This window comes from Lissotriton helveticus, chromosome 2_1 (genome assembly GCF_964261635.1).
Source record: "Lissotriton helveticus chromosome 2_1, aLisHel1.1, whole genome shotgun sequence".
Lineage (NCBI taxonomy): Eukaryota > Metazoa > Chordata > Amphibia > Caudata > Salamandridae > Lissotriton > Lissotriton helveticus.
Genome location: NC_136059.1, coordinates 491,606,608 through 491,628,133, shown reverse-complemented (window position 1 = coordinate 491,628,133; position 21,526 = coordinate 491,606,608).

Genomic DNA, 21,526 nt, shown 5'->3' with positions numbered 1-21,526 from the left:
CCAAATAAGACATCATAGTCTGTTCTAAGAATTTCTTGCATTCTCAAATGCACAAAAGCAAGCATTATATTTGACACCATGCTTACTTCATCAATGATAAGAAGTTTCATTTTCTTCAGGACTCTCGAAACTTCGGAACACGCATCTCCAGATAGCTTGTGATACTCCAATTTGTTATCATGCTCCACTGGCAGCATCAGTAAACGATGCAAAGTAATCCCTTTAATGTTATGTGCTGCCAGCCCAGTTGGAGCGGTAACAACACAAGACAGCGATGATTCAGTCCTTTTCTGCAGATAAGTTGCAATTGCTTTAATCAGAAAACTTTTCCCAGTTCCCGCTTCTCCACTCACATACAGTTGGACAGGCTTAAATGATGTACATGAGCACTCTTTTTTGTCATGACTGAATCCATGTTCAATCTGTTCTGTGACTTCGTCATATATCTGTTTCTGCTCAAGGTTTAGTTGTTTCACCAAATCTTCTAAGTTAACTTCATCAACTTGAGCTTATTCCATAGCTCTTTCCAACTCATCCATGGCAGTGGCAGCTTCATTTTGGATAATTGGTCCTCCAAGTGGATCCTGACTCAATGAAGCAGAACTCTGACTGTCTTGAGAACTGTCTCTAGCAATCTCTGCATCAATTGTGGCTTCTTGCTCTATTTCTTCGTTCAACATTTGCAGATAATTTAGAAAAACAGGACATTCTATGGTATCCTTGGTTGCATTAAAAGAATCTTTGGAACAGAGAAAATCTCCAAGTAGTTCCTCTTCTGTATGCCATGGCTTAAAGAGTTGCAAAAGAGCTAAATAGTAAAATTCCCTTTTCTCTGGATATTCGCAACTCAATTTTCGATGATTAATCAAATGGCCTTTTTTCTGTCTCACTAGACATCCTTCACACCCAATGATAGCATATATTCCATTGTTAATATCTTCTCTGATGGTCCTCTTATAAATATAGTTTTGCAGAACTTCATACAAACAAGATGACTACTTCTATTTGGATAGTATGTATCCAACATGTTGGTCTTCAAAATATCTGTACTTTCTGGTTCTTTCTCCGCCAAATACTCTATTTCTTGTACAGATTTCAAAACTCGATTTCGTGTTGCAGCAAGACCTAGACTCACCCAAATGATGGTTCTAGATTTGGCATATAGACTTGCTGATGACAATCGATCAGAACATTCATATGCTCCAATTTCTCGATGCGACAACATCTTCAGACTGTAACTGTATAATTTCTTGCTTAGACTCTTTTCATGTGAAATGTCCTCCCACATTTCCTTCAGTTCTGTCTTTTCTTTTTTTGTGATGTAAGACGTCACATATCGAGCCACAGCAATAGAGTTGTCAGCAACGAATTGAATATCCATGTTAGCATTCCACATGGACAAAATCACTGGGTTGCAGTCGTTGATGTACTTGGACTCTTCGTTTCTTTTTAAATTGTATGTATTTTTTGGTGATTTCCTCGTCACAGTATGTCGCAGAGAAGACATCAAATTATTTACTCTTCCTTTAGAAATCACTGGTCGTGGAAAGGCGAAACGACATTTTGTGTAGAACTTGTCCTCGTTTCTGAATTTTCGACGACAGTACTTTCCACAACGATGGGATTGAAAGCGTAAAACTTGTTGCCTTAAACTGTTTTCTTTGGTAGTTTTCGGAACAGCACATGTTGAATACTCTTCAATGAAGCTCATAAATGTCTCATCCGAATCTGTTCCAAATTTGGGTGCATCTTTAATCCACAACAACATATGTATGTGAGGAGCACCTCTCGCTTGATACTCCTTTCTCCAAAAGAAATCCAAAACCTCTCCAGGGGGAGGATTTTTTTTGTTGGTAATAAAAGACATCATAGCTTCAAATCTATGATTGAAATATCTGCATACATTTACTGGATCCAAAGAACACAGTTCTCCAGGTGTTTTGAATTCTATATTTTGTATATTTGCATTTACCTCTCGTAGAAATTGAAGTAAGTCATCCCATGCATACTCGGCACAGCTAAGAGTGAGGAACCATGTAGGAGTTCCTAAGTTTCTTAGCATACATTCCAATTCCCCATGACGATGGTACCAATACTCGTTTGTACCACGCTGACATGACATGAGATTCCAAAATAGTATCTTGCAGATTCACTTTCTCCATAAAGTCCCTTGCTGAAACATTTTGTAGATGTGCTCCACTTTTCAATATATGGTTTACTGCATAAGAAAGCCCAGACAAGTCACTTTCATACAGTAGATGAAACAAATAGGGAATGCATTGACGAAACCTTGGATCTTCAGCATATAATCTTACAGTTTGATATTCAGATGCAGGAATTTGAAGTGGTCGATCATCATATCGTCCACCTCGACCTGTCGGAAATAGCTGTGGAAAACAACGAGCTTCCAAACTTTCTTCCCATACACTAACGGGACTTCCTTTTGCTGCTTTCATTTGAAACAATTCAATTGCATTCCCCATTACTTCTTTGGAATGCAAAGGATGAACAGTATAATGTTCATATATTTCTTCACTTCTAGAGACATAAACTTTTTCAATTTGGCCGACTGAACAATCACTGTCTTCATCTGCAGCTGTTTCCTCTGCTGCAACACATACATGTTTATAATACTCATTGTTTTTGACTAAATACAACGTTGCCTTTTTGACTTTCCTAACATCCACTAAATCTTGCCAGATTTTTTTACTCTTTGTCGGAACCCCATTAACTAGAAAAGGTTCCTCTTCTACTTTTTCTATACCAATTGTATCAATATTTTTTTTTCAAATCTAGAGGCAAATAAACAACTCTTCCCTTTAATCCTCTCTGCAAATCTGTAGGAGGCAATTTCCCTATCTTAGGCTCCTTGCGAACAATTGCCTGAAAAGGGTGGACAAAATAGACTCATATATATTTAAATCCATCAATTCAGGGGGAATGTCTACCAACTCCAGATTATTATGAACAGCTCTAGCAGGCATTCTGTTTTGATTTAATTTATCATAACAATATTTACAAATACGCTGATCAGAGCTCAAATCAAAACAATTCTCCACCCAAAAATAAGTTGCAAAATCCTTCCACTCATAATTATTCATATATTCACTTTTTACGTATAAATCAACTAATCTAGTTTGATGCTTATAATGACTTCGTCGACAACACACACAAGTAAAATTCGGCCTTTAACTTGATTTCACCTTAAACCTGGTAATTTCCTGCTCAAACTTTTCTGTACTTGAAATCTGCACATTGTCTTCCACATTACCTTGAAATGCTGTGTCAATTTCTACTCTATCCTCTTTTTTATCAAAATAACAAATCTCAATTTCTTCACTAATCTTCTTCACATCTAATTCAGTTCCATGCAAAAGAGCACTGTTTAATTGTTTTAGCTTAAGTGCTGGACTTTTTGCATAATACAACATTCTGACTAATTTCCTCATTTTGGTATGATGCACTGCTAACATCCTAAAATGTTGAAAAACACTCTGACAGACTTTTCTAGAAAGACAAGCCAGTGAATGGCCTTGCAAACCTGTCTTTTCTCTCACTCTGCAAGGATCTAAGTCTTGCAACAACTTCACTTTGTGCTTTAGACTTTTCTTATTATATGTGCGTAAGAAATTACAAAACAAATCAATTGATTCCTGTCGCACACTACAAATACGACTACACTTCCAAGTGTACACTGGACCCTTAGTACGTCTCCCTAAAACTTCATCAGTTAACACCTCTTCTGGTTCTCTAGGCACAAGTTTCTCTTTTTCAATCGGACAACCGTCTTTCACTTCATACGCTCGACCACTGGTGTCAACTGCATGCACTAAATCATTCTCCTGGAAGTAACTCTCCTCATTAAAAAATGGCTCACAACTTGAACTTCAAAAATTAGTCCGATTAATTACTCTTTTCCATCTACTGTTCGATTTGAAAACATCAATTGTCTTGTTAAGTGTCCTAATTCTATTGATTATTAAAATAAATAACTTTTTCTTAACTTCAAAAGCCTGATCAACAATCTTCTCTACACTTTTACTTTTTCTTATACAAAGCAGCTCTCTGGTTACCTTTCCTAATGTTTTTTAACAAATTTAAAACCACTCTATTGCGAAACATTCGTCTACGAATGTCTCAAAAATTGATTCTGCCTTCTATTCCTATACATATTATTCTCTCCTGCTGCAGTTGTAGGATTCTTTGAGGTTCTCGCCTTCCTTTTCAAATTTACTCTCTCATTTTCTTTTTCTACATGCTGTCCATCATTTTTTTTAAAGTACATATGTTCCGAATAAAAGACTTAGTTGTATTACCAGGAGCTTGGTTCCTGTTTTTTGAAGTATTTGTTGTGGAAGAGTGCTGTAATTCCGTTGCTGTTTTTGATTTTTCTCGGTTACATTGTTTTCTTGTCCTTTCCCGTGTGGGCATGTTTGCTTACTCTTGAAATCTTGATTTCAATCTGTGTTAAAGAAAAAAATAGCACATTATAGACCACTATTACCAAACAACAAAGCAATGACAAAAAGCAAACGATCTATTCAGGGTTACAGATCAGGTGAGGATTCTCCAGGGGTACACAAAAGGTGAGGCCTGTATTGAAGAGTATAGTGGAAGACAGTTCTGTCCACTGGTACAAAGAAGATGAGACCTATGTCTAAGTCCACTGCACTCTTATACACAGGCTTCACCACCTATGCTTCCCGGGAAAGCCCTCTCTCCCACTACAGTCTTGATCATAAACCTCACCTCCTCTGTCCCTATGGACATGTCTCACCTCATCTGCACAATCTACTTCCTAATCTAAGGTAACACAGATGACATAATTGATCCTCATTTATAAAGCCATGCGTCAGTTTTGCGCTACTGAAGCGTCACTTTTTGTGACGCATTGGCATCATAAAACATGTGCCTTGTTGCGCCATATTTAAAAAGTGACGCATGTAGGTAAATGCGTCATTTTTAAAACATTTTGCATCACATTATACCTCTGTCAAGTGTAATGTACAGAGAGGGGTAATTTCTCTGCAAAAAGCCTCGTAATAATGACACAGTGAAATCTATAAAATTTCACTGTGTCACTTTTAGGAAACTGTTATGTCAAAATCTTGCACCTGCCTCACAGTAGGGATAAGACTGAGGCAAACGCTTTCACATGGGGCTTTCCCCATGTGATACGATTCTCACACCTAAGCAGGAGTGCAGATGAGATGAAGACTCTCCAGGGGAGCACAAAACGTGAGGCTTGTGTCCAAGAGTGCAGTGGACAAGACTAAACTGGAGTAGTGTGCAAGAAAAAGATGAGCCTCATTTATAAAGCCATGCGTCAGTTTTGCGCTACTGATGCGTCACTTTTTGTGACGCATTGGCAGCATAAAACATGTCCCTTGTTGCACCATATTTAAAAAGTGACGCATGTAGTTAGATGCGTCATTTTTTAAACCATTGCACCACATTATACCTCTGTCAAGTGTAATGTACATAGAGGGGTCATTTCTCTGCAAAAAGTCTCGTAATAATGACGCAATAAAATCTATGAGATTTCATTGCATCACTTTTATGACACTCTTACATCAAAATCTTGCACCTGCCTCACAGTAGAGATAAGACTGAGGCAAACGCTTTCACATGGAGCTTTCCCCATGTGATAGGATTCTGACACCTAAGCAGGAGTGCAGATGAGATGAAGCCTGTCCAGGGGATCACAAAAGGTGAAGTTTGTGTCCAAGAGTGCAGTGGACAGGACTAAACTGGAGTACTGTGCAAAAAAAAAAGAACCTCATTTATGAGGCCCTGCGTCAGTTTGCACTGCTGATGCGTCACTTTTTGTGACGCATCGGCGGCATAAAACATGTACCTTTTTGCGCCATATTTAAAAAGTAGGAAACACAGCACAGATCCTATGTACAAGCATTCCATATCATTACTGAAACCTCACTATTTTTCAAAATACAATTCCTCTAGGCAAACAAACTCAATATGCTTCCTACACTGAGTTAACACAGGTAACATCATTGTAAAGAGTCAAATTGACACCTGTGTCTAAGAGTGCCGTCGGGGATAGGCTTCATGAAGCCTAGTTCACTGCACTCTTAGACACAAGCCTCACCACCTACGCTCCCCAGGAAAGCCCAAACATGTACCTTTTTGCGCCATATTTAAAAAGTGACACATGTAGGTAGATGCGTCACTTTTTAAACCTCTGCGCCACATTATACTCAAAAATGTAAAAGCCATTCATTTTGCCCCAAAAAGTTTTTGATATCACATTTAGGAAATACAGCACATTTCCTATGTACAAGCATTCCATGTCATTATTGAAACCTCACTATTTTACAAAATACAATTCCTCTATGCAAACAAACTCAATAGCCTTCCTACACTGAGTTAACACAGGTAACCTCATTGTAAAGAGTCAAATTTATTTCTTTAAACGTGCACACATTCTTTATTCTTTTTAAAAAATGTTAAAGCTATTAATTTTTCCCAAAATCGTTTTTGACATCACATTTAAAAAACACAGCACAGGTCCTATGTACAAGCATTCCATGTCACTACTAAAACTTCACAATTTTACAAAATACAATTCCTCTATGCAGTAAAAACTTTTTACCAAGCATTATCAAAAAGCATGACACAAAGCAACATTAAAAAACCACACTTTGCTTCCAAATCTTCTCCAAGTATACAAGTCTCTATGTATATTAAATGAATCATAACTCACCTTTACAAATGCTTTAGGAGATTCACAACAGTGTCAGATACACACACCAATATTTCTTTAGCAGAGCAAAAGGTATGTTCTTCAGGCACTGCAAACCTTAATGGCACAGAGAACTTCTAATTCTACACACATATTCCTCATGGTAACCAATCAAAACTCTTCCCTCTGTATTTTCAAACAAACCAACACCCTTCCCCCCTTAGCCCTTTCTACCTGTTACCATAGCAAATCCCTCCTCACTGAGCTCTCAGGTTTAAAAGTTTATTCTACAATGTTGCAAATCACCTCAGCAAGGATGTTTGACCTGCGAATACACCAGCTTATCTGGTGCAATGTTTCTTTAAATGACTTTTTTTTAACCATTGAAATTACTTCTTACACAGAACACAACCATGCACCCTAACTTTCAGCTTTCAACTATCTCAATCTACCAATCATTGCTTGTGATTCAAGAGCACTGCAAGTCTACAGTTTTTTTTTGTAATTGTAATTGTGAAGCTTATAAAGCGCATGGTTACACTTACCAGTGTGTCCCCGCGCTGAATAAACCGCTGAGGAACCCGTCCTGGCCTGTTCCTGTGAGGCGCCCAGCTCCTGGGCACCCCCCTGGTGAAGCCAGGCCTCCTTAGCGATTAGGGCCGGTGTGGAGACTAAGCAAGCTATTGCCCAGAGTTGCAGCGTGGGACCCCATGATTAGAGTAGGCACCGTGCCGAGAATTATCGGGTCCACAGACATTTGAGCTCAAGACCCTGCCGCAACGGGAATTGAACCCTGGTCCTGGGCCAGACCTCTGCATCAGGGTCTGCCGCTCTAATCAGTGAGCCACACTCCTCCTTTTGCAAACTCCTATTGTTCCAACTGCCATTTCTTTCCCACACTTCATCTGACTGCACCAGAATCTCCTCTCACCATGTATTCTGTCTGGATTATTGGACATAGCTATATCCACTGGGCTCAAAGGTATGCAGCTACCAGAAATTTTCACAACCTTGATTTACAAAATGTGAACATTAAATGGATTGGCCAGAGAGGATTAAGATGTCACCAATTGATTCCATTGATGAAAACCTTTTTGCATTTGCCACACCCTAACCTCATAATTCTGCACTGTGGTGGAAATGACTTAGGCACTTTGACTGGGGTAGGTCTGGAAATGCTTTTAAAGGACACCTTTGGGCAATTGATGGCACTTTTTCCTCAAACTGCCTTGGTATTTTCCAATATTTGCCAAAGACAGAAATGGAAGTGGTCCAACCAATTTTGTCCACAATTTGAGAAAGCACGGAAACATGTGAATAAATCTGTTTCTGCTTACATGAGAGACTATGGAATGGGTTCAATATACAACAACAACTTGCGTTACAACATGCAAGATATCTACAGAGGAGATGGTGTGCACTTCTCAGATGAGGGGAATAGAATATTCCTCCTGAATTTAAGACTGTGCATTGGTACCTACTTGTAGGTACCTAAATCAGCCACAGGACCCAAAAGCTCTTTTCAGAGCTACCCTACCTCTGATCACTCAAAATGATTATCTTTTTCTAACTTTTTTCACTATTTTTCACCAAAGTACGCTCCCCGGTACGCTTCCCGGTGCGCGTACCGGGCGCTCCCCCCGCGAAAATTTAAAAATATATATATTTTTTGGTCTATATGGGCCTCCTAACACCCCCTCAGAAAACCTAGGGGGTCAGGGAGTGCCTACCGTGCCCCCTCTTATACCCTTTTCCAACGTTGTTTGTCCTCCATTTTCTGACTCAAATGTACCGAAACACAAAATGGAGGACTCCCGTAGCGCTGCCGGTACCCGTAGCGGGGCGCGCACCGGGAAGCGCTCCCAAAAATTTTAAAAGTTAATTTACATATAAACCACTGGAGACACTTTCACCAAATATAGAATAGGTCATACTACATACCAGTCCCTACCATTTTCCCAAATTTGGTGGAATTCCATTGAGCCATTTGAGCTGTAGCACTGTCTAAATATCCTGAGGTAAATTACATGACTAAAACACATATGAAAGTGTTAGAATTTGCAACCAATGAAAATGTTACTTTCATTTTGTATTTTTATGTGCTGACATTTCATTGGTTATGAACATGAATATATATGAAAAATGAGAGGGAAACACGGCCATTTTGAGTACTACTACCTGAGGTACATTTATAAAGGATTTCCTCTGAAAATATCAACTCCTTTCTGAAAGGTAATTTGTTAATTTTTAAGGGGAACTATGTTCTGCACTTTAAGTTAAATTGGAAAAACATTTTCTGATAGTTTTTTACTGTCCCTCTGTTATAGTTATAGATTCCGATAGGCTTCTCGGTTATAGTTATGGATTGATTTAGGCTTCTCTAGTATATTTATGAATTTACTTAGGCTTCTTCACATGCACTGTGGGTGTGGGGGTGTGGGGTGTTTGGGTGTGGGTGGAGGTGTGCGTGTGTGAGGTATGTGTGGGGATTGTGTGACTGTGGGGGTGTGGGGTTGTGTGCGTGTGGGTGTGTGTGGGACGTACTTGTAGGTACCTAAAACAGCCACAGAACCCAAAAGCTCTTTTCAGAGCTACCCTACCTCTAATCACTCAAAATGATTATTTTTCACTACTATTTTCACTATTTTTCACCAAAGTACGCTCCCTGGTACGCTCCCCGGTATGCGTACCATGCGCTCCCCCTGCTAAAATCGAAAAAAAAGTACTTTTTTTTTTGACCCGCGGGACCCTTTTATGGCCCCCACATCAAACCTAGGGGATCAGGGGGGTCTACCCTGCCCCCTTTTGGTTATTTCCCCCTTTGTTTTTGCCACCTCTTGTGTCTCGATCCTACCGAGACACAAGATGGCGGCCGCTCCAAACATTTTGGAATGTTTACAGACACCCGAGAGCCAATCAGCTTTCCGTGCGCAAGTCGCGTGGCACGCCCGGAGCGCGCCCCGGTGCGCGTACCGGGGCGCGCTTACAGATATATAAATGTTTTTGAACCTAAATTACTCAAAATCCTCTGGAGCACATATCTTGAGACATAGCAAAGGCACATCGGGCTACCAGTCCCTACAATTTTGCCAAGTTTGGTGACAATCCATTCAGCCGTTCGAGCTAAAAGTGCGACAGACCGCCCTATGGAAATTAACATGGGGAAAACATGTTTTGGGACCCCCCTTTTATCTCGGCCCCCGGTTGACGGATCCCCCCAAACTTTCAGAGAAGGAGCGAGAGCCGTGAGGCAACGTTGCTGAAAAAGTCAGGCAGAGTCCTCAACCGGCGCCAAAGTTATTCCCAATAGAATGCTGCAATTTCCCTATGGAAATCAATCCTAACTATAACTACCTACTGGCGACCGCCAGTAGGTAATATGAGCAAGGCACAGGGGTGCCGAAACTTTATGAAACCAACAAGCGAATAAAGAAATTGAACACCGTGAATTTTGGTCCGTGCTCTGTGTTTCTGCGCCAACTGGGAGTGTGTGGCGACGCACATGAAAACTTTGGTCGGTAACATATATATATATATCTCAAGCCGCGCTCTACTTTCACCCCTGTCACCACTTACGACAACATAGACATATTTCAGGATGCTGTTGTGAAACAAGTGAAGGCGTTGCATGTGAAAACTTTAAAATCTAACCATGGAAAACATCATGGCAGTAATGAATATCAAAAACTGGTCAAGAAAATAAAAGCGGATGGAAACATGATAGTCAGGCAATCTGACAAGGGGGGCAACATCGTGCTCTGGCCCAGAGCACTATATCTTGAAGAAGCCTACCTCCAGCTAAATGACCCGAACTGCTACAGACATTGTGAGATTAATGCACTCAGGAAAGCGCAAACGGATTTTCATTCTCTCCTGATGGGATGGCGGTCCAGTGGACTCATCAGTATGGATGAGTTAAAGTGCCTTAAAAATGATCATCCCATCACCCCTGTGTTGTACCTGATCCCAAAGGTACATAAGATGCGATCAAGCCGCCAGGTAGACCCATTATTTCGGCGTGCGGGGGTTTGTTGGAGAAAGCCACTACTTACATCGACTTGTTCCTCCAAGAGCATGTATTGGCGTTGCCATCATACATCCAGGACTCTAGTGATCTGATGAGGAAACTAAATGACTTACAGAGGTGTAATGACTACTGGCTAATTACACTGGACGTGTCATCTCTATACACAAGTATAGTACATGCAGACGGGTTAAGGGCTACTGAGTTCTTCCTGGGCAAGCGACCAATAGAGTTATCTGAACATAATAAGATGCTGCTCTCCATGATCAGTTTTTGTTTGCATCACAATTACTTCATGTTCCTGAACCGCTATTACCAACAGGTCAGAGGGGTTGCCATGGGGGCCTGTTTTTCTCCCAGTTATGCCTGTCTGCATATGGGGTACTGGGAGAAACAGGTCCTCAATGGTATTCACCTAGATATCTGTACTCGCCACATCATTCGATGGTACAGATACATCGATGATATTCTAATGATATGGCGTGGTACTTATGAGGAGGCTGCTAGCTTCATTGATGTTTTGAATATTAACTCATTCAATTTGTCCTTCACATCTCTTATTAGTCACGAGAAAGCACATTTTCTTGATGTTACTCTGGAAGTCAGTCAGGGCAATCTGGAAACTAAGCTTTACAGGAAGCCCACTGCGGGCAATACCATTTTGCATTCTGAAAGCCACCACCCCCCGCACTTGATTCGAAGCATTCCCTATGGGGAAATGCTTAGAATTCGGCGGGTTTGCAGTACAGAATCCCATTGTACAGTGGCACAAGCAGCCAGCAAACAAAGGTTTCTGGCAAGGGGCTACTGTGAAAATCTGATTGATACAGCTATCAGAAAAGCCATTGCCCTATCCCGCAATGAAGCACTGTCCCATAAGAAAGCCCAGAGAACTATTGGAGCCAGCAGTGAGCAACCAGTTAGACTTATCTGGACCTATAACAGTCAGCATGGGGCACTGAGAAAAATCATCAACCAACACTGGAATCTGATTAAATTGGATCCAGTTATAGGAGAACATGTGCCCAATAGGCCTGCGATTACCTTCAGGAAGGCGTTTTCATTGCAAGATGCACTGGTGAAATCCAGCCCTGAGGTGATCCCACCCAAAAACTGGCTAGCTGCCAGTCGCGGGTTCAGGAAGTGTTCTAGCTGCAAGGCATGCTCTCAGGGGCTCAACAAGACCGAGTTCTTGACAGCATTCTCCACAGTGCCTCGTAGAATCACCAAGCAGCTAACCTGCAAGTCGGAGTATGTGGTTTATGTGCTGGAGTGCCCTTGTGGCCTGCAATATATTGGTAGTACCAAATTGCAGGTTCACAAAAGGGTGCTCCAGCACATTAGAGCAATCAATACAAATGATGCCACATACCCCGTAGCTAGGCACTTTAAGGAGTTCCATAATAATAATAGTGGGCTCCTTAGATATTATGCTATTGATGTTTAATAGGTCCACTTAGGAGAGGAGGCAACCGAGATGGGATCTTAAGGGCTCTTGAGACCAGATACATCTTGGAGATGGACAGTAAAAGTCCTAATGGTCTGAATTCCACGGAGGACTTTTATACATGTCTATAGGCTTACCCATTTCTCCAACCTCTCGTATTGCCACTTCTCCTTTTGTCTTATATAGCTGGTTTTGCGTCCAGGCCATCTGACATATTTGTTTCTGCTAGTTGCCAGTTGATTAAATCTAAGATAAGAAACATCAGTATATTTAATCAGTCATCCCGTAAACTATTTCTATTTGCTATAGATCCTCAGTAAAGTTGTGCTAAACTGTATCTTAAAATTTCTATTTCATTAAGAACTGTTTTTAAATTTCACCTGTTTATAATTGTGTTTGCAATAACGGTATTTGTGGATGGGGTAACAGCAACCCTAGCAGGGCATCAGTGAACATGGTGAGGCATGTATAAAATCAGGCCTTTTTGATTATCCGCTCACCCACTATCAGTTAATAGAACAACTTGATTATGGGGAACAGTACATAAAAAATTCTGATTGTATATAGTTGTATATATATGAAATAGTTGTATATATTTTAAAAGGATTCTGGAGGACTGTCAGTTTGTGCATTAGGGGCTATTTGATACATGGCATTTAAGCAGTTATCACAAACCAGTCACACTATAGACAGTATTGCAGCTGTAGTTTTGCATAGATTGTAAATATATGAAATTTTATAATATGCCGTCAGGAATACCCAGAATGTCCTCTTTCCAAACTCCATATGAATTATCGGATAATTACACTGTATTTAAACATGTATACTAATGAGATGTGCCACTATAACACTGCATAATTTTCCTGCTTGCATTTATAAATTGCTGTTTTAACAAATATGTTGAGTATTTCCACTAATTAATTTGTAACCAATCAAAGTTACCGTTGTTACTGCACTAGCACTTTAAATACACGCAACTCTTTCAGTGCGTCATGTGATCAAGGCCTCTGTGTAGGCCGAAACGTTATCTGGCGTGGTGTACTGGAAAATAAAAACTCACCTGCACTCTGGGTCTTCCGTGTTCTTACTCGTCGATGGCTGAGGATTGATAGCCTGTCGCGATAGCAGGAATACAAGTGCGGATATATATATATATATATATATATATATATATATATATGTTTAAGCAAGGTGCGCAAGCGCTATGATGAGGGCTCACCGCAGCACCTTAACCCTCCGGTTTGTTTGTGGCACCCAGACGGTGATTGAAGGCTCCCTCTTGATTCGAAAGAATGTCCGACGCGTTTCGGGGCCAAAACCCGCCCCTTCTTCATGGACTGTGAAGAGAGAACGCCAAACTCAGCTTGCACTTTTCAAATTCGTTTTTATTTGAAAAAGGGCGTCGCCTGCCCTAAGTGGGTGGAGTTTTCGACACCAAGACTTCTGGTATATGTAGTCTTTACAAGTTAAGTAGTTTGTTAGAACCTTGAGTAGGTTGGCGTTTCTCCTCTTGTGTAATGTCTTTAAAACCTTAAGTAGGAAAGCGAAGGTAGGCTTCAAGCATCGCTCTATTTATCTTGAAGGTGCTGCGCTGACAGGCGCTGAAGGGTAACATCGCCTCAGGATTCAGTTGCTTGGATACTTGTTCCGCTTGTGAAACGGAGCTCCTCACCCCGACCAAGGCAGGCCGTAGTATAATGTTTAAGCAAGGTGCGCAAGCGCTATGATGAGGGCTCACCGCAGCACCTTAACCCTCCGGTTTGTTTGTGGCACCCAGACGGTGATTGAAGGCTCCCTCTTGATTCGAAAGAATGTCCGACGCGTTTCGGGGCCAAAACCCGCCCCTTCTTCATGGACTGTGAAGAGAGAACGCCAAACTCAGCTTGCACTTTTCAAATTCGTTTTTATTTGAAAAAGGGCGTCGCCTGCCCTAAGTGGGTGGAGTTTTCGACACCAAGACTTCTGGTATATGTAGTCTTTACAAGTTAAGTAGTTTGTTAGAACCTTGAGTAGGTTGGCGTTTCTCCTCTTGTGTAATGTCTTTAAAACCTTAAGTAGGAAAGCGAAGGTAGGCTTCAAGCATCGCTCTATTTATCTTGAAGGTGCTGCGCTGACAGGCGCTGAAGGGTAACATCGCCTCAGGATTCAGTTGCTTGGATACTTGTTCCGCTTGTGAAACGGAGCTCCTCACCCCGACCAAGGCAGGCCGTAGTATAATGTTTAAGCAAGGTGCGCAAGCGCTATGATGAGGGCTCACCGCAGCACCTTAACCCTCCGGTTTGTTTGTGGCACCCAGACGGTGATTGAAGGCTCCCTCTTGATTCGAAAGAATGTCCGACGCGTTTCGGGGCCAAAACCCGCCCCTTCTTCATGGACTGTGAAGAGAGAACGCCAAACTCAGCTTGCACTTTTCAAATTCGTTTTTATTTGAAAAAGGGCGTCGCCTGCCCTAAGTGGGTGGAGTTTTCGACACCAAGACTTCTGGTATATGTAGTCTTTACAAGTTAAGTAGTTTGTTAGAACCTTGAGTAGGTTGGCGTTTCTCCTCTTGTGTAATGTCTTTAAAACCTTAAGTAGGAAAGCGAAGGTAGGCTTCAAGCATCGCTCTATTTATCTTGAAGGTGCTGCGCTGACAGGCGCTGAAGGGTAACATCGCCTCAGGATTCAGTTGCTTGGATACTTGTTCCGCTTGTGAAACGGAGCTCCTCACCCCGACCAAGGCAGGCCATAGTATAATGTTTAAGCAAGGTGCGCAAGCGCTATGATGAGGGCTCACCGCAGCACCTTAACCCTCCGGTTTGTTTGTGGCACCCAGACGGTGATTGAAGGCTCCCTCTTGATTCGAAAGAATGTCCGACGCGTTTCGGGGCCAAAACCCGCCCCTTCTTCATGGACTGTGAAGAGAGAACGCCAAACTCAGCTTGCACTTTTCAAATTCGTTTTTATTTGAAAAAGGGCGTCGCCTGCCCTAAGTGGGTGGAGTTTTCAACACCAATACTTCTGGTATATGTAGTCTTTACAAGTTAAGTAGTTTGTTAGAACCTTGAGTAGGTTGGCGTTTCTCCTCTTGTGTAATGTCTTTAAAACCTTAAGTAGGAAAGCGAAGGTAGGCTTCAAGCATCGCTCTATTTATCTTGAAGGTGCTGCGCTGACAGGCGCTGAAGGGTAACATCGCCTCAGGATTCAGTTGCTTGGATACTTGTTCCGCTTGTGAAACGGAGCTCCTCACCCCGACCAAGGCAGGCCGTAGTATAATGTTTAAGCAAGGTGCGCAAGCGCTATGATGAGGGCTCACCGCAGCACCTTAACCCTCCGGTTTGTTTGTGGCACCCAGACGGTGATTGAAGGCTCCCTCTTGATTCGAAAGAATGTCCGACGCGTTTCGGGGCCAAAACCCGCCCCTTCTTCATGGACTGTGAAGAGAGAACGCCAAACTCAGCATGCACTTTTCAAATTCGTTTTTATTTGAAAAAGGGCGTCGCCTGCCCTAAGTGGGTGGAGTTTTCGACACCAAGACTTCTGGTATATGTAGTCTTTACAAGTTAAGTAGTTTGTTAGAACCTTGAGTAGGTTGGCGTTTCTCCTCTTGTGTAATGTCTTTAAAACCTTAAGTAGGAAAGCGAAGGTAGGCTTCAAGCATCGCTCTATTTATCTTGAAGGTGCTGCGCTGACAGGCGCTGAAGGGTAACATCGCCTCAGGATTCAGTTGCTTGGATACTTGTTCCGCTTGTGAAACGGAGCTCCTCACCCCGACCAAGGCAGGCCGTAGTATAATGTTTAAGCAAGGTGCGCAAGCGCTATGATGAGGGCTCACCGCAGCACCTTAACCCTCCGGTTTGTTTGTGGCACCCAGACGGTGATTGAAGGCTCCCTCTTGATTCGAAAGAATGTCCGACGCGTTTCGGGGCCAAAACCCGCCCCTTCTTCATGGACTGTGAAGAGAGAACGCCAAACTCAGCTTGCACTTTTCAAATTCGTTTTTATTTGAAAAAGGGCGTCGCCTGCCCTAAGTGGGTGGAGTTTTCGACACCAAGACTTCTGGTATATGTAGTCTTTACAAGTTAAGTAGTTTGTTAGAACCTTGAGTAGGTTGGCGTTTCTCCTCTTGTGTAATGTCTTTAAAACCTTAAGTAGGAAAGCGAAGGTAGGCTTCAAGCATCGCTCTATTTATCTTGAAGGTGCTGCGCTGACAGGCGCTGAAGGGTAACATCGCCTCAGGATTCAGTTGCTTGGATACTTGTTCCGCTTGTGAAATGGAGCTCCTCACCCCGACCAAGGCAGCTCCACCCACTTAGGGCAGGCGACGCCCTTTTTCAAATAAAAACGAATTTGAAAAGTGCAAGCTGAGTTTGGCGTTCTCTCTTCACAGTCCATGAAGAAGGGGCGGGTTTTGGCCCCGAAACGCGTCGGACATTCTTTTGAATCAAGAGGGAGCCTTCAATCACCGTCTGGGTGCCACAAACAAACCGGAGGGTTAAGGTGCTGCGGTTAGCCCTCATCATAGCGCTTGCGCACCTTGCTTAAACATATATATATATATATATATATATATATTTTTTTTTTTTTACACAAGAGATGCGGCACGACACAGTTCCAATTCAGTTTGTAACGATTTATTGCTCCAGCTCAGACCAACGCGTTTCAGCCTAGGAACAGGCTTTGTTCACGGTAAGTGAGCATACCACTATGTTTACTATTTATCCCACCTGGCTACTATGGTGCATTATGGGATATGTAGTTCATGTAATAAAAAAAGAGATTGTTTAACATGATTATGACATTAGCAATTTCAGCACTTAATTATTGACATTAGGTACTATAGCATTGTGTTACTAGTGAGTTCACTGTTATAGAGATAATCACAGTTTTAACTGATTTCTAAAGGTCACAGTGTACAACTAATGGTTTCATTTATGGTATAGTACCATAGATTAACAATATTCCATCAAATGTTTATATCATTTCCCTGGGTTTAGTACCCACTTGGGAAGTTCATATTTTTTCTCATATGTAACCATCGCAGTTCATTAGGTCAGTCACTGATGTTATTCTAAGTGTACGTAAAGTTCCTCGTCAAAGTTCATCTCTCTAGGCATTTTCGTTTTAAGTCTAATGATGAACTTTGATTCAGTTTGTCGTAATTTACGTTTTCTGTTGCCTCCGCGCTCATTCATCTCAATCATATGTATACCATAATATGACATGGCCCTCCAGTCACTTTTTTGACAGGTAGCCATGTGTTTAGCAGTAGCATAAGACATGTCTTTGTTTTTGACTGCTCTAATGTGCTCCAAAATTCGTTTTTTTAGGGCACAGGTCGTGCTTCCTATGTATTTGGATCCGCATTTGCATTGTATGATGTATATCACATGTGTGGATGAACAATTTATTTTTTCGGTGATCGGGAAACTTTTTCCATCAGTTTCTTCAAAAGTAGTTTTATTCAGGCCAATTTTGCAAGCTTTGCAAGCATTACATTTTTTAAACCCTTTTCTTTGGTCTGTTAGCCAGTCACTTTGTTTTTTAATCTTTTCCTCTTTGAAATGGCTGTGTACCAATTTGTCCTTGAGTGAGGAAGTTTTTTTGTAGGTTATCGTTGGTTCAGTTCCTACTATCTTTCCAATATCAGGGTCCCCTGATATCAGGTGCCAATATTTTTTAATTTTGCTTTTTATGATTCTGCTTTGTTTGTTGTAAGTTGTTACAAAGCGTGGTGGTCCTTTAAGATTGTCGGTTTTCAATTTTGGAATGAGTATTGTTGTTCTGTTTTGCTTTGCAGCTTTCTTTTTGCACTTTTCCAAAGTTTGTTGGCTGTATCCTCGTGTTCTCAATCTTTCAGCTGTTTCCTCTATTTTGATTTCTGCATCTTCCTTTTTTGAACAGTTTCTTTTCATGCGAATAAATTCGCCGTATGGGATGCTTGCTAGCAGTGGTTGAGGGTGAAAGCTAGTTCCATGTAGGATACTATTGGTTGCAGTTTCCTTACGGAATAGAGTCGTATGTATTTGCTCTTCTTCTACATAGACTTTCAAATCTAGGAAATCGATTTCTTTTCTGCTGGTTTTGTATGTGAACTCCAGTCCAATGTTGTTATCACACAGTTTGGCATAGTAAGAGTCAAATTCAGTTTGAGTACCATTCCAAATTAACCACTTGGATGCTAAGGGTATTTGCTCTTCTTCATGTAATTTCCATTGAAATCAATGGAAACTCCATGACGAGTTACCCTTGTCATTAGCACTGAAGGGGTTAAAAACAAATCGTCGATGTAACGAACCCATAAGATCAGTTTCTCTAGGTCTGCTTGATTTGATGGGTCCCATGCTATGGTTTTTTCCCACCAGCCCATGGTGGTGTTGGCATAGTTGGGTGAAAAAGAGATGCCCATAGAAGTTCCACATTCTTGCCTAAAAAGTTGCTGATTAAACAAGAATACATTGTTGGTAAGACATAGTTTGATTATTGCCATTAGCATTTCAGTGTGTTTAAGATTGCTGATATTTCTTTGTTTTAGGAAGTAATGACACGCGTTTAAACCTAATTCATGTTTTATAGAGGTATAGAGGGAGACTGCATCAATTGTCACCATCAAGTAATTCTCATTCCAGGAGATATTCTCTAATATTCGTAGAAAGTCCCCAGTATCTTTAATGTACGAGCTTTGACTTTTCGCAATTGGGGCTAGAAATAGGTCTACATATTGTGAGATATTTTCATATAGACTAGAGCATGATGAGACAATGGGTCTCCCTGGTGGATCAATCAATGTCTTGTGCACTTTCGGCAAAAAGTAGATTGTTGGAATTATTGGAAATTCATTGGTAAGAAATTTTTTCTCATCTTCAGACAACAATCCCTCTTTTTGCCAGTTTTCTAGTAGTCTATTTAGATGTAACACCATCTCATTTATGGGACTTTTTTCCAATTTGCTATAATTGGCTGGGTTGTTTAATTGTCTATTAGCCTCTTTGATGTATTTTTTGGTTTCCATTAAGACAATATTGCCGCCTTTGTCTGCCGGTTTTATTGTAAGACATGGGTCATCATTCAATGTTTTTATAGCATCTCTTTCCTTGCTGGTCAGATTCTCTCTGTTGTTTTTCTTACGAGTGTTTGAGAGTTTGTCTATTTCTTCTATTACTGCTTCAGAAAACATGTCAATTCTGTTGCCAGGTGATAGTGTGGGGCAAAACTTTGATTTATTTTTCAATCCGCTGTTGATCCTCCGATCAGTTCTTATGTCTAGTTCTTCCATCAGTTGTGATCCTGATGTTTGTGCTGTATCTTCATCATATAATAGCCCAAAGATATTTTGTAAGTCTGGGACCTCTTGGATCTGCCACGGTGATTCGTCCTCGGGGATTCTTGAGGCTTCCATATTTTCTGATTGTTTTGGTTTCCGTGCATGTATTTTAGCCAATTTTAATTTGTGGACATATTTGTAAAAATCAATCCTTGTTTCAACTGGGTTGAAATGTTTCTCTGGACAAAAGGAAAGTCCTTTGTTTAGTAGAGAGGTTTCTTCTTCAGTGAGTTCATGTTTTGATAAATTTATTATTAGATTCTCTATTTCCGGTTTCGCAAGGGGTAGATTTTTCTTTCTTTTGGCTCTTCGGGTTTTCCTTGTTTTCCGGCAGCGGTGTTTGACCCCTTTCCTCTTCCGCGAAATGTTCCTCTTCCGCGGCTCCCTCCTCGGGACAATGATTTGATATATATAACTTTGGTCGGTAACACATATATATTACCTACTGGCGGTCGCCAGTAGGTATATATAGTTAGGATTTTTTCCCTATGGGATTTTTGAAAATTCTATGTCTAATAACTTTGGCGTTTGTGGACGGAATTGGCTGAAATTTTCAGGAAAATGGCACATTTTGTTTCTGAGCAGCCCCTGAAAATTGGGCGGGGGTTCGTCCAGGGGGGTCGAGAAAAAAGGGGGGTCCCAAAACGTGTTTTTAACATTGAGTTTTCCATAGGGCGGTTGGCCTCACTTTTAGCCCGAACGGCTGAATGGATTTGCACGAAACTTGGCAAAATTGTAGGGACTGGTAGCCCGATGTGCCTTTTGTAGGTCTCAATATATGTGCTCCAGTGGATTTTGAGAAATTAACGTTTAAAAAAAGATATATATCTGTAACAGCGGACCGGGCAGCGCCCCGGTTCGCGTACCTGACGCGTAACGGAACTTTGCGTAGCGAAGCTGATTGGCTCTCCGGTGTCTGTCAACATTCTAAACAGTCCGGAGCGGCCGCCATCTTGTCTCTCGGTAGGATTGAGAGACAAGAGGAGGCCAAAACAAAGGGGGAAATAACCATAAGGGGGCATAGTAGATCCTCCCTGACCCCCTAGGTTTAAAGTGGAGGCTTTAAAAGGGCCCCGCGGGGCAAAAAAAATAATATTTTTTTTTGTTTTTTTGCGTGGGTAGCGCCCGGTCCGCGAACCGGGAAGCGTTCTGGGCAGCGTACTGCAATGAAAAATGAATGATAGACTTTTCAAATACTGTATGTTAATTGATTGTTGGTTTTGTTGATTATTTTTTAATTTTAATTTTTTCTGTAAACTACTTTCCCACCTTTTTTGATGGTGCGCTTCCCAGGGAGCGACCCGGTACGCGAACTGTTGAGCGCCCCGGTTCGCGAACCTTAAGCGTTACGGGAGTCCACCATTTTGTGTTTCGGTCGAATTAAGATACAAAATGGAGGGCAAATAATGTTCAGAATGGGTAGAAGGGGGCACGGTAGACTTATCTTGACCCCCTAGGTTTTGTGAGGGTGGCTGAGGAGGCTTATATGTGCGAAAAAGCTGATTGGCTCTCCGGTGTCTGTCAACATTCTAAACAGTCCGGAGCGGCCGCCATCTTGTCTCTCGGTAGGATTGAGAGACAAGAGGAGGCCAAAACAAAGGGGGAAATAACCATAAGGGGGCATAGTAGATCCTCCCTGACCCCCTAGGTTTAAAGTGGAGGCTTTAAAAGGGCCCCGCGGGGCAAAAAAAAATAAAAAAAAAATTGTTTTTTTGCGTGGGTAGCGCCCGGTCCGCGAACCGGGAAGCGTTCTGGGCAGCGTACTGCAATGAAAAATGAATGATAGACTTTTCAAATACTGTATGTTAATTGATTGTTGGTTTTGTTGATTATTTTTTAATTTTAATTTTTTCTGTAAACTACTTTCCCACCTTTTTTGATGGTGCGCTTCCCAGGGAGCGACCCGGTACGCGAACTGTTGAGCGCCCCGGTTCGCGAACCTTAAGCGTTACGGGAGTCCACCATTTTGTGTTTCGGTCGAATTAAGATACAAAATGGAGGGCAAATAATGTTCAGAATGGGTAGAAGGGGGCACGGTAGACTTATCTT